General features: G+C 44.8%; 1 protein-coding gene across 4 annotated transcripts in view; it reads right to left on the reverse strand.

Annotated features, from left to right (window-relative positions):
* Window positions 1-11,557, reverse strand: part of SPTBN1 (spectrin beta, non-erythrocytic 1) — a 136,826-nt gene extending 125,269 nt beyond the window's left edge. Inside the window, exon 1 of one of the 4 annotated variants that reach the window (XM_069787710.1) lies at window positions 11,379-11,557. The gene's annotated coding sequence lies outside the window, so the exon portion shown is untranslated. Of the gene's footprint in view, window positions 1-10,390; window positions 10,550-10,974; window positions 11,113-11,378 lie in introns of those variants that run through there. The other 3 variants (XM_069787713.1, XM_069787711.1, XM_069787712.1) reach the window with 3 other exon arrangements.
* Window positions 11,558-11,830: the final 273 nt, after the last annotated feature.

The raw sequence follows: 11,830 nt of genomic DNA on the forward strand, positions 1-11,830 counted from the left end.
GTCAAGTTTATACCGCAAGTCATTCTGACCAGTGTGTGAACCACTGGAAGGCATAAAGCAAATTCAAAATATGGTTTGTTATTACAGTAATATTTGCATAATAGTTATTTATCTGTATTATAAGCATAAACATAGTTTCAGGACAGTTAGCCCAAGGTGAATCGCCCATCTCTTTAATCCTTTAATAACACGCTTGGAATGCAATTTGGAAATTCCCCTCTGATAAAGTAGTCATGCTGCCTGCATAGTGACCATTTCTCAACATTCATTACCATCAAGCATTTTAGTCTTTTAAAAAATTGCAACATTTTGATCAATCCACAAAAAAGAACATTAAGAATACATACAAAGTTATTTTTGTCCCTGTTTTATACATTTGCATGCCCTCCTATCTCTCTTTAGAGCACCAAGTTATATTATGGCCGAGCTAAGTATCAGGAAGGAGATACATTTATATCAAAACACGCATAAAACTTTCAATGGTAAGACTGCAACAGGCGCCAATCTAATCCAGTTTGCCGAAAATTAATTTCAGGCCCAAAGCTCTTCCATGGCTCTTTGGCATCCTGCCACAGCTTATGACAACCAGAAGTTAAAAATGAAAACAGCTGTACTACTGTTAAAGGCACCCTGGAATAACGTGGACACGCTGCTCTGTAAATTGCCCTTAAGGTGACATGTAGGTTCATCACCCCATGCCAGGAATCTGAGGAACTTTGTGACTCTTTGAACTCTCACAGCAAGCTGAGCCACTGCAAACCAAAGTGATTCATATTATTTTCTGCTAGTCAGCAACAGCTGTAGAAACATCTCTAAAATGGTTGGCATACCCTCCGCCAACTCAGTGCTCCACCTATCACTGGTATGTCCATGTGGTCCTCACCTGTCAGCTCTGCTTCAGCAATAAGATCATTAGGTCTCCACCATGTTTCTTTTCCACTTGTTCAGAAGAAGATCCTAGTTAAAGCAATCAAACCTCTGGTTTACCTCAGCCTATCACCAATAAATACTAAATGAGAATCTCTAGATCCTGCTATACCCCTACAGCGTATCTAAATGCTGATCTTTGTCACACACACTCCAGCAGCATAATCTCACTCAGGATTTACTACCCGATTAGGATTACTTAGACTAAAAACGCAGATAAGATAAGAGCTATGTGCTCCCTATCACTCACACCTGCCCACAAAGAGGGTATCACCATCCTTGACTCCTAGAGTCATTTACCAACTTTTTGGTGTCTTGTCACATTTTTTACAAACTTTATGTTTCTAACGTGGTTCAGAAATGTAACTGAGCAATATAAAATTATCTCAGATACGTTCTTCTGCATATTTTTATACAAAGATGATCTAAAAACTCAAGCCACAGGCTGTGATTATGTAAATCAGCACAGCTTCACATGCTGGTATGTAGCTATGTAACTTGGCACAACTGGGGATTCAGATCCTTCATTCTTAAGCATCGCAGAGAAAGAAAAATCAGAATATTGCAAGGAGAATAAGCATAGAAGGTCCCTCTTTTCTTACTAAACAAAGTGAAGAACGCAGTTGAGTGTTTCACTACTAATCTGGCAGATAGTATATATCATTACTACACTATGGGTACTTCAATACTTGTCTGGGAAAAATATCTTTAATTCTTTGTGGTATATGTTTAATTCAAAGTCATTTTACTCTTGTTGTCTAGCATACAATGGGAATAGATCTCTAAAAATAAACTACTTCTCCTATCTTTCAGCTCCTCAGGGCAGTTTAACATATTATTAACTGTTATTCACATCTCTTTACGTAAACTGTGCAATTTCTGGGCATTTTTATGCCTCCTAATACATAGAGATAATCTGAAGGTATGCAAGACCAAAAAAGACACAGCTCAGTGAAACTTGATTGGATTGCATTTTTTTTACTTTACCTCTATTTACCTTTTACCTGAGTTTTATGCAAGCATCACTCCTTGGATTCAGATCCTGACCAGCAATAAAGCTACTTTACACACTCCAGTGATGGAAAGCTGCAAAGCTGGCTTAATGGGCCAGCTGGGGTCAGGGAATCCCCCTGTGGTGCAGAGCAGGTGTATCTGGTATGCCACATCCTCTCACAAAACAAACTTTGGAGCGTAACCACTGTGCCCCACTTAATCCTGAGCCAGTGCAACAGCCTTCCTTTCCCAATGTATTGTAAACCAGCATAACATAAAGCAGCCTTGCAGCTGTTGCTTGCTGTACAACAGGCTAAATCAGTCTCCTCCCCACAGAGAAGCTCAGAGACTGCAGCACAGAGGACATAAAACTGCTCTTCTCTGAGCACAGGCCATGTGGACTTAATACCTGGGGCCAGAGACTTCAGTTCTGGTACAGGCACGATGGGAGAGTTACATCTTGTGGTCCTCAAGAGCTAAACTGATCCCAGGCTTGTAGTGCAGACCAGCAGCTGATGGGTGTTTTTCCACAAATGAAGCAATCCATCTGCCTTTTAATAAGCGCAGCTCATCACTTGCCCTGAAATCTGCATGCACTAAATAAAAGGTCATGACTTACAGTAGTCCAGACTCTTTATTCTGAATCTAATTATTCTGCAACATTTCAACTTTTATTTTTTCCTTTTACAGAGTTCCTTGTCCAGGTCCCTGCAGCAATGCAAACACGCATCCAGGGAACAGTTATTTCAATCCATACTTTCCTACAGCAGATTCGCACCAGGGCTAAACACAACCACCTGCTGACTCAGTATATTACAACCTTGCTACAAAGGATCATCCACCCCAGCCCCCGCACTTTCCTCACACTATCCCATTTAGAAGCTAACTCATCCTCTTTCTGTAAGAAACTAATTTAGGCATCACAGGTTTTAAGTTTAAATGGCTTATGCCAACAACTAAAGCTGCACAATCAGATTCTTCTGTTGACAAATTTGACATGGGGCCGAAAATCAAATTTGCTTATTTTTACCCTTAAACAAAACCATATACGGTCTGCAGTGGTAAACCGCTGTTCATTTTAATATCCAAACACTGATTGCTTGCATTCAGTGTCTTGTGCCAAAATCCTGTCGCCGACAACCAGCCCAGGCATGTCTGAGGCTGCTGAACTGATTTACCTCTGCCTTGATACTTCCAGACAGTTCAAGATGAATTTGAAGATGCTAGTACTAAGCCTACAGTAAGATAAAAATCCATCTCGTTTCTCATTCAGATAACAATGAAGATTATATAAACAGCTTTCCCTAAGCTGGGACTGCAGGGTTTGTGCTTCTCTTGTATGGTTTTATTACAGCTTTTTCATTCTTACTTGCAGTCCTATCCTGTCTTCAGCTAAAGACTTGAGAGTGACCTAAACGTTCTTAAGATGCAAAGAGAATGTATTATTGAAAAAAAAATCCCCCTGAACTCTCAGTCAATAATCCATTTTTAGGAAAGAATTTGTGCTAAAATGAGGTAAGTGATAACTTTCCAGATCTCCTGTTATCCAGAGTACTATTTTAGGGAGAGTGTGACTGCATTTGCGCTTGTCGCATAGTCCTGCTTCCAATCTCCTGGCAGATCCCCAGCACATTCCAGTATTTAATGCACCACGCTTGTTGGGATGCAGTCCCACTTATCTCCCAGACACATTGACTAAGACTTTCCCACATAAACTGACCCACCCTTTAGTAGCAAGAGGTCACTCAGTACAATCAGCCTTCAAATGAGAAAAACATCAGGAAAAGCTTCTCTGATGCCAAAAACACAAAAAGAATAAAATACAACAGGCTCCAGTATTTGTTTTATCAAAACTTCAAGACTGCAAGACGGATTTTTCAACTAGTACAAACCAGTGTAGCTCCACCAAAGTCAACCAGATTTTTTTCAGGCTTAGGATATGGCCTCCTAAAAGCATTTAAAATTACAATAAGAGTACATTACTCTAAAAAAAGGGTTAAAAATAAAAAGTTAGCAATTAATCTATTCACCTTTGACTATCATGAAACTGTAGAGAATTATTCATAGTATTACATGCAGAAAAAGGTCACAATATTTGAAGTTACAAAAATAAAGCAGATACTAAACTAGGCTATCTTTACCACATATGGACCCTACACGATAAGGAATACCTGTTAACTTAAAGTGAACTGCAGCATGGTAGTTCAAAGCCCATTTTTCTCCCAACTCATCATCTCTGAGTCAGGCTGACTAAAGGATTGTTCAAATCTCAAGAGATGCAGATACCATACTTTTTGAAAGTTCAGGCACACAAAACCAGTGCCTGCTGCTCAACTCCCTTGCTTTCATATTTCATATAGTATAAGTGGCAAAGCGTGAAATAATATCACTAGCTTTCCTGACTTCCTCACTAGACCCCCACATGATGCAGGGTCTAATAAAGAGTGATCTACTGGATGATCCTCCTATATCAAAACTCCCACTGACTTCCATAAGGCAGATTTAGGCCCAAAGCACCCTTCCTAAAGCAGAGAGGCCAGTAATTTGCTGGTGAGAGGCAAAAACTGCTTTCTCCAAGCACAGACTAGAATGTTCAGCTTCATGCTGCATTCCAGCTTTGCTATAAATGTATATGCCACCAGCATAGCAGAGCCACAAGCTACCCACCAATGCAAAGCTCTCCATCTGCAGAGACTGGCTATAGATCACCCTTAAACACTTCAATTAAATATTTGTTTACTAAGAGAAAAGTCAGTGAAAGCCCTTGGGAAGAAAATCTCATAATTAGTTTAGCTACAGACAAAAGCCAACACTTCAAACTCAGATACCCAAACTAAAACCTGTGGGTGTTAAAATAAATTTATCTACGTTGAGTTAATTTAGATACAGCAGGCAGCACCTTCTCCCTTCTAAGCCAAAAAAACAGAGGAACTACTTGTTATAATTAGCTGGAGTATTTGTGGTGTCTAAGCACTAAGCAAAATTGATTTCATGAGTGGAAAAAATAAGCATTTGGTCATACTGCACAAAACTGTATTTTCTGTTCTGCACTACTGACTGCAGTAACCACAAATCAACCCCATTGTAAACCAGGTTCTAGACCTGCCCAGTCAGCCAGCACTCACCATGGCATAAGAAACAATATATATTGACAGCTTTCTTGCCCTTACAAACACAAGGCTCCCTTTTATCATGTAAAAGTAAAAATAAAAAGCAGATACACAATGTCATTCTATAATACATCAATCAATAGAATGATAGGATTAATTTAGGATCAAATGGCAGTAACTTACAAAAACAAAAAATGCAGATCCAGATTATTGCCTGATGGTAAGAAGTCCCCACAGTGCCTTGTAGAAGACCTTGACCGTCTATTTGGGACTGTAACAGTACTAGGGGCTGAACCCCACAGTGAAGATTAAAGACCTCACAAAGATGCCTGTTGGACTGGCTTGGGAGAAATTTCTGCCTGGTATCAAATTCAGCGATCAGTATAACCTTAAAACATCAGGGCCAGGCTTCCAAGAGGAGCCTCCATGTCACCTCAGAGCACCTCCCACCCAGCTCACTGCCTCACCCCAGCCAGCCCCCAGCCACTAATGCCTCTAAGAAAGTGGAAAAAATAGAAATAAAACCCCACAAAATTCAAGGCGGGGGGATGATCCTTCCTGACCACTACAGGCACCCAAATGAAGCCCTGAATTGTGAGATTTTAGCACAGTCATTATCTTGATGCGATGCTGTGCTTTAAGAAAATTCAAGGCAAACTTAAAAAAAAAAAAAAGACAGAACTAAAGGTCTGTAGTCCCTATGGACTAAGACCAGAAAGGATCATAACAACCATTCAACCCCTTTCTATAGTGGTACTGAATAGATAAAGCATAAACACTTTATTCATTAAGTTGGCTACTTCAAATACACTAACCTACATGCCATTCAATCATGTGGGCAATGAAGTGGTATATAAAAGCTTGGGATTTTTGTTTAGGTCTACGTATCTTCATCTCTGATTACATCTTCCACCAGCTAAACTAAGTCTTTTTAACTACGTATCTTCACAGAACAAATATATTGCATATCCTCCTATACACCCATTTACATGGAGGACTAGCAACTGCCCACCCGTGACTGAAGCCCATTTCAGGGATCATTCCCCATTCTCACAACTGTGTTGAGTCATGATTAACAAAACCAAACCCCGTGGTCACTCCAATAAAACTGAGCTGTCAGTCAATCCCTACTCCTTTCTTTAAAATAAACGAACAAAAAAACCCCTGTGCTACTGCTTCTTTGCAAGTCTTTTTCCATGGCAAGTCCACAGTTTCTCCATTTACTTGCAGAAGCATTCTTATTTCATATTCTTACAACTATACTAACTCCAAGCAGTATGACTTTAACAGAGAAGGAGAAATGGTTTCCTCTTGAGTACAGCTGCGCATATGTGAACAAAAACAGGAGACTAAATCCAAGAACATCATTCCTGAATGTGTTTCACAGATCACAGGCAAATTGCTCAGCAGGTGTAATTTCAGGATCTGGCCACTTCTTCCAAACAGAGAACAGCCTGTGTTCAGAATCCCAGTAAACAGAAAAGCTACTTAATTTGGAACATTTACCTGTGAACAGTTTCATAGCAGTATATTTTTAGATCTATGAACAGAGTATTAATGGCACACCTCTGCTGTTCCAACAGCATGACTGGTATGACCAGCTAATCTATTCGTAGTATCTAACAGGTGTGTGTTAGCATCTGTTGGCACAAGATTTTCACACTGAGTGACTCTTTTGTTCAGTTCTTGCTGCTCTCTTGATGTGAGGGGTTGCTGAATAAATCAAACCAACATACCATTTCTTTTTAAAGTTCTAACACTTAGCACATTTGAAAGATTGTGAAATAAAAATGACTGCACAACAGCATAGTATGTTTCTCTGGTGGTAGTGGTGACACACCAAAGACATTGCTGGTGTGCTAAAAAACATGCAGCTTGAAAAAAAACGTAAGTTTGTACAATATATAAAGAGAATAACAGGAAGAAAGTGAAGAGACGTGAAAAAGTAAGAACATCCTGAAATTTTCACCGTTCTACAATAAAACAAACCTTACAGGGAAGAAGCTGAGAAAAACATTAATGGTGCTGAAAAACAATAGCTCAAGATATTCCTCAACCTTAATCTGTCCTTGGCCATAGGAAGATGTATACAATCCCTGAGCACAAAGGTTATAGACTGGTGTATATCTTTTCCTAATCGCATACATTTTACTTGCAAGTAGAAATAACACTTTCAGACACAACCCCACCCACCCTAGCCATCTTTCTCAAACAACTATAAAATCTATTACGAAGTCAACCATAAACAAAAAACATACGAAAGTTTTTTCCATGCAAAACTGGGCTTTTTAATGAGGAATGGACAGTAAAAGATGTGTCTGGGATTAACAATACATGAAAAAGAAATTAAGCAGGACAAAAAGGAAAAAAAGCTGCCTGCTTAAATATATAGAATTGATCTATATCACTCTGTTAAAGCTGTTAAATAAGTTGAGATCTACTAGGCATAAGAAAAATTCCTTACATGTAATGTCTCTGTAACCCTTTTTTCATTAGAGGAAAGCAGTCTGGAAAAGTCCAGCTGTAACTGCTGCAACATTGTACTCATGTTCATTAGAAAAACAAATTCACAACAGATCATTTTAAGAGTAATAATAAAAATCTGACAAACGAAAACCATATGTAGGGGAAAAAAAACCAAAAAAACAAAAAAACCCAAAAAACAGTGGGGAAAGCAGTCTTCAACGCAGCCTCTTTGCAGAACACTGCTTATACCTCAGTGCCATTTGATGGTACAGACACACATTTCAGCTCCAACACTTGCTTCACCAGGTGAGCGTTATTTGGTGATAACAACGAAACACAAGATGACTTCTAAGGTGTAAATACACCAGAAAGCAAGAGAAGACAACTAGATTTTCACGTTTAATACCTCTAGGCCAGATTCCTGCTGGTTTAACTTGGGAAAGTTGCCATGAGCTTAGATAGAGGTAAGCATTCAATGTACTGGCAAACTCCCCAGCTCCATCAGTTGGGGACAGGAGCAAGCCCACAGCACGAGCTCATGTGTCAGAAAAGCCCTACATGGCTCTACACAGTTTATATCATGGAGCACTGGCCTGGTCTCATCAGAAGTTTCCATTGCATGGCGTGTATCACACACCACAGAAAATAGCCTGCACTGCTCTACTTCGCAATCCCCTCATTCAACCGAGTCTCGAAAAGATCCAAGGGTGGCTCCTTGCTCTGACATAAGGCCATCCAGTTCCCATAGCACAAGCACCGCAGTTTGCGAAGGCTTTCCTAGAACCTTGAAATGGCAAGCAGGAGGCCTGTGGTCAGAGATACCAGCCTGGACGAGATTTAGGAGCTGACTCATGGGTAATGGGCAACGATAAACTATTGTACTGGTTTTTAACTTGTGCCCAGATCAGATGACTAAGGAATTTAGGTGTCTGTAGAGATTAACTATCTAAATAACTTTTGCAGTCGGAGCCTTGAACATCTGCACAAACAGACCTTCTCATCTGTATTCCACAAAATATGTCCATATACTCCTCACTAATGAAATACAATGCTTATTTTACAAGTAATCCAAGTACAAATATTAAATCCTGTAACTGACCCACATAAAAAATAAATCCTTAGTCAGGTGACGTAATATAAATGAGCATCACAGGCCCACCCAATAAAGGGGTTTTAACTGATTAAATTTTATGTACGTTAAAGGAAAAACATCTTTCATAAAATGGTTTGGTACGCCTACTTAAAAGGAGCTGTCTCAGAGACATGCGGCAGTGTTCTGGTCTCCATACATGTAGCGTGAGCATTTTGCCCCCTTCTCTGTTCCACTTCTGTGTACAGGCAGAGTTCAGTAACACACAGTAATACCAAAAGCTGCAGGATTCATGCCACCATAGAGATGAAACAGCATCTGTAACGCTTTTTGCCACATAACTGCTGCAAGCTCCTATTTCATCCAAAAATGCTGCATCCTGCTTCACGGAATATCATCTACTGCACTTAACCTGCATTACAGAAAAACACAAAACGGGCTACTGTTCCATAACCTGACCTCTTTTTTAAAAATGTGTTTATGCTGCTGTATGAAGTAACAAAATATTCCCTACCTATTTTATTTATCACTTATCTAGCGCTGGTTGTCACACATTAGCAAGCCCACTAGTCCATCCCCATAGCCCTACAACCACCGCTAAGTCATGCAGGCATCACAACAGCCATTGCTGTTTTACTGAGAAACAGCGAGAAAAAAAGAATGCCAATGGATAATAACACTTCTTTAGAAATCACATCTAGCTACCGTTACCCACCCTTCCTGGCTCTTTATCCCATTCTGTTTTCATCTCCTACCTCTCCCTCCAGAGACTTCTGAGTATATGCAAGTCCTTCTTCCAGCAGAGATTTCCTGCAATGGCCTGAGGAGTCCCTTGACATTTTCACATGGCTGATATCTCTTTGAATAAATTACTCTACATGACCTGCCTCTATAATCCTTAGACTGGGGAGCATTGTTCCCCAAGATGTCTTTCAACACAATACATTCAGGGGGCTGAGTGAATAACAGCATTTTCTTCTGAACTGGCTAGACAGTTCAATAAGCAGGTTTCATAATATTTCTATCCTGCCAATAAAGGTCGAAGGCTGTACTGAATGCTCCGGATCTTGACAGTTTATGTTTATTCCCTCTTACAGTGATCCTGCTTCTGATTTTGAACGTTTAACATTTACACCTATGGACAACGTTGAATAAGTACAGTTTAGAAATACAGACCGCTACTCGCCTTCTTTAAACAAGAATGCAATTTTACTCACAACGAAAGATACCAAAATTACAAATTCAATTACTCACTCTAGTCCTGTTTTATCACTCCAAGAGCAAAAGAATCAGCCTTAAGAGAGGGGTATCCAAATAAACGCCAGACCCCAGTGCCACGAACAAGGATTTTTCAGAGCTGCTGCAGTCTTACAGTATCTAGCAGAAGTCTGCCATTTTTTTTTTTTGTTGTTAAATCAGGCCTATGCCCATCTCACTGCAAGAGCTGCCTAAAAGAAATAATGAAATCAAGTCCGTGCATTGTGCCTTTTAACTGTGCCCTCGCTTCAGGTATACGAGAATATATAAAAGCAGCGGATGAAAGCAATCAAAGCAACGCATTTAACGGCTGCGAAAGGCAAACGCCGCTCTGTATCGGCGTTATTCCGGGAGCCCGGCGCTCCCACAGTACAAAGCACCGCAGCGGGCGACGACCTGACAGCCGCCCGCCCAGACCCCAGGCGCGAACCGGACGCCCCTCCGCGCCGCCGCCCCACCGCCCGCCGCAGCCCCGCAGAGCCGCCCGCCCCGCCCCGCCCGCGCTCCCCGCACCCCGCGGAGCGGCCCCGCACCCCGCCCCACACACCGGCCGCGCCGCCGCCCGCTCCCGCAGCGGCCCCCGCCTCCGCGCCGCCGCCTGCGGCCAAAGGAAGAAGAAGAATAAAAAAAAAAAAAAAATATAAAACAATTACAGTAACGTTTAAATAAAATAAGAGTACTAGCGGTCCCGAGGCGCAGCGCGCCCGCGGCTCTCCGCACCGCGGCGGGGCGTGCGGCTGCGCGGCAGAGGCGGCACCGGCGGGGAGGGCGGGCAGGGGCGGCGGCCGCGGCCCCCGGGGAGGGGAGAGGAGAGGCCGGGCCGGGCCGGGCCGCGCCGGGGCCGCCGCAGGGTGGGGCGGCTCCGCGCCCTGACAGCCCTCCGCGGGGGAAGCGGCCCCACGCCGGGGCAGCGAGCGGGGGCGGAGGGGAGAAGGCCGCACCCGGCCCGCGCTGCTCCGGGGCCGCTACTCGCTCTCCCGCCCGCCCCAGCGCGGCGGGGCGAGGCTGCGGCGGGGCTGCGGGAGCCGCCCGCGGTCACCGCCTCGGCGGGCCCACCGTACACGCACACGCACAAGCACGCAACCCCGGGAAGGGGGTGGGGAGGGCCGCCCCCGGCCCGGCCGCCCCTACCTCTCTGCTGCCCGGGCGGCGGCTCGTCCCTGCTCGGCGGCGGCTGCAGCGGCGGGGAGTGACCGGCGGCGCCCGCAGCCCCCGCGGCGCTGCGCTGCGCTGCGCTCCGCCCGCCCGGCCGCGGCGGCTGCGAGGGGCGAGGGGCGGGGACAGCGCGGCGGGGCGGGGGCGAGGCGCAGCCCCCCGCCCCCGCGCCCCTTCCCTGCGGAGGCGGCGAGCGGCCGCCGCCGCCCTGCGGCGTGGGGAGCCGGGCCGGGCGCCGGCAGGTGTTCCCCGGCGCCCCCGGAGCCGGGCCGCCCTCCCCGCCGGGGCACCGGCGCCAAGCGGCCGGGCGGGGGCTGCTGCCCCGCTGTCCTCGGTAACGGCGGGCGGTGTCCTGGGGGAGCGCGGAGGGGCTGCCGCACCTGGTGCTGCTGGTGAGGCCTCGGCCCGCCGTCACCCCCGGATCTCGCCCCTCCGCGCAGCAGCCTCCCCCCGGGCCCTCGCTCACAGCCTGCCTTGAATGTTATCCACCGCTGCCGGCTGCTCCCAGCTCTCCTTCCCTTTCCCTTCGTTTATCTGGTTATTGGATCTCTCTAGCCTTCATGCTCCTCCTTCTCTGACACCCTCTCCTATCGCAAAGACGATGTTGGCTCACCCCCAGCATCCATTTCCTCTAGTGCTACTTGCCTGCTGCTCGGTCATGCCTAGTGGAAATCCCATCCTGGGTTTGACTTCCTCCACTGCAGAGTCATCCTCTCCCGCTTCAGTCCTGCCACCTTCCCACGTAAACAGCTCCCTTTGCCAGTGTCACCCAGTGCCCCTGAAACTCAACCCCAGATGCCCTTCTGCCACACGTCCCCTCTTCCCTCTTTCT

This window comes from Haliaeetus albicilla, chromosome 7, assembly GCF_947461875.1.
Source record: "Haliaeetus albicilla chromosome 7, bHalAlb1.1, whole genome shotgun sequence".
Lineage (NCBI taxonomy): Eukaryota > Metazoa > Chordata > Aves > Accipitriformes > Accipitridae > Haliaeetus > Haliaeetus albicilla.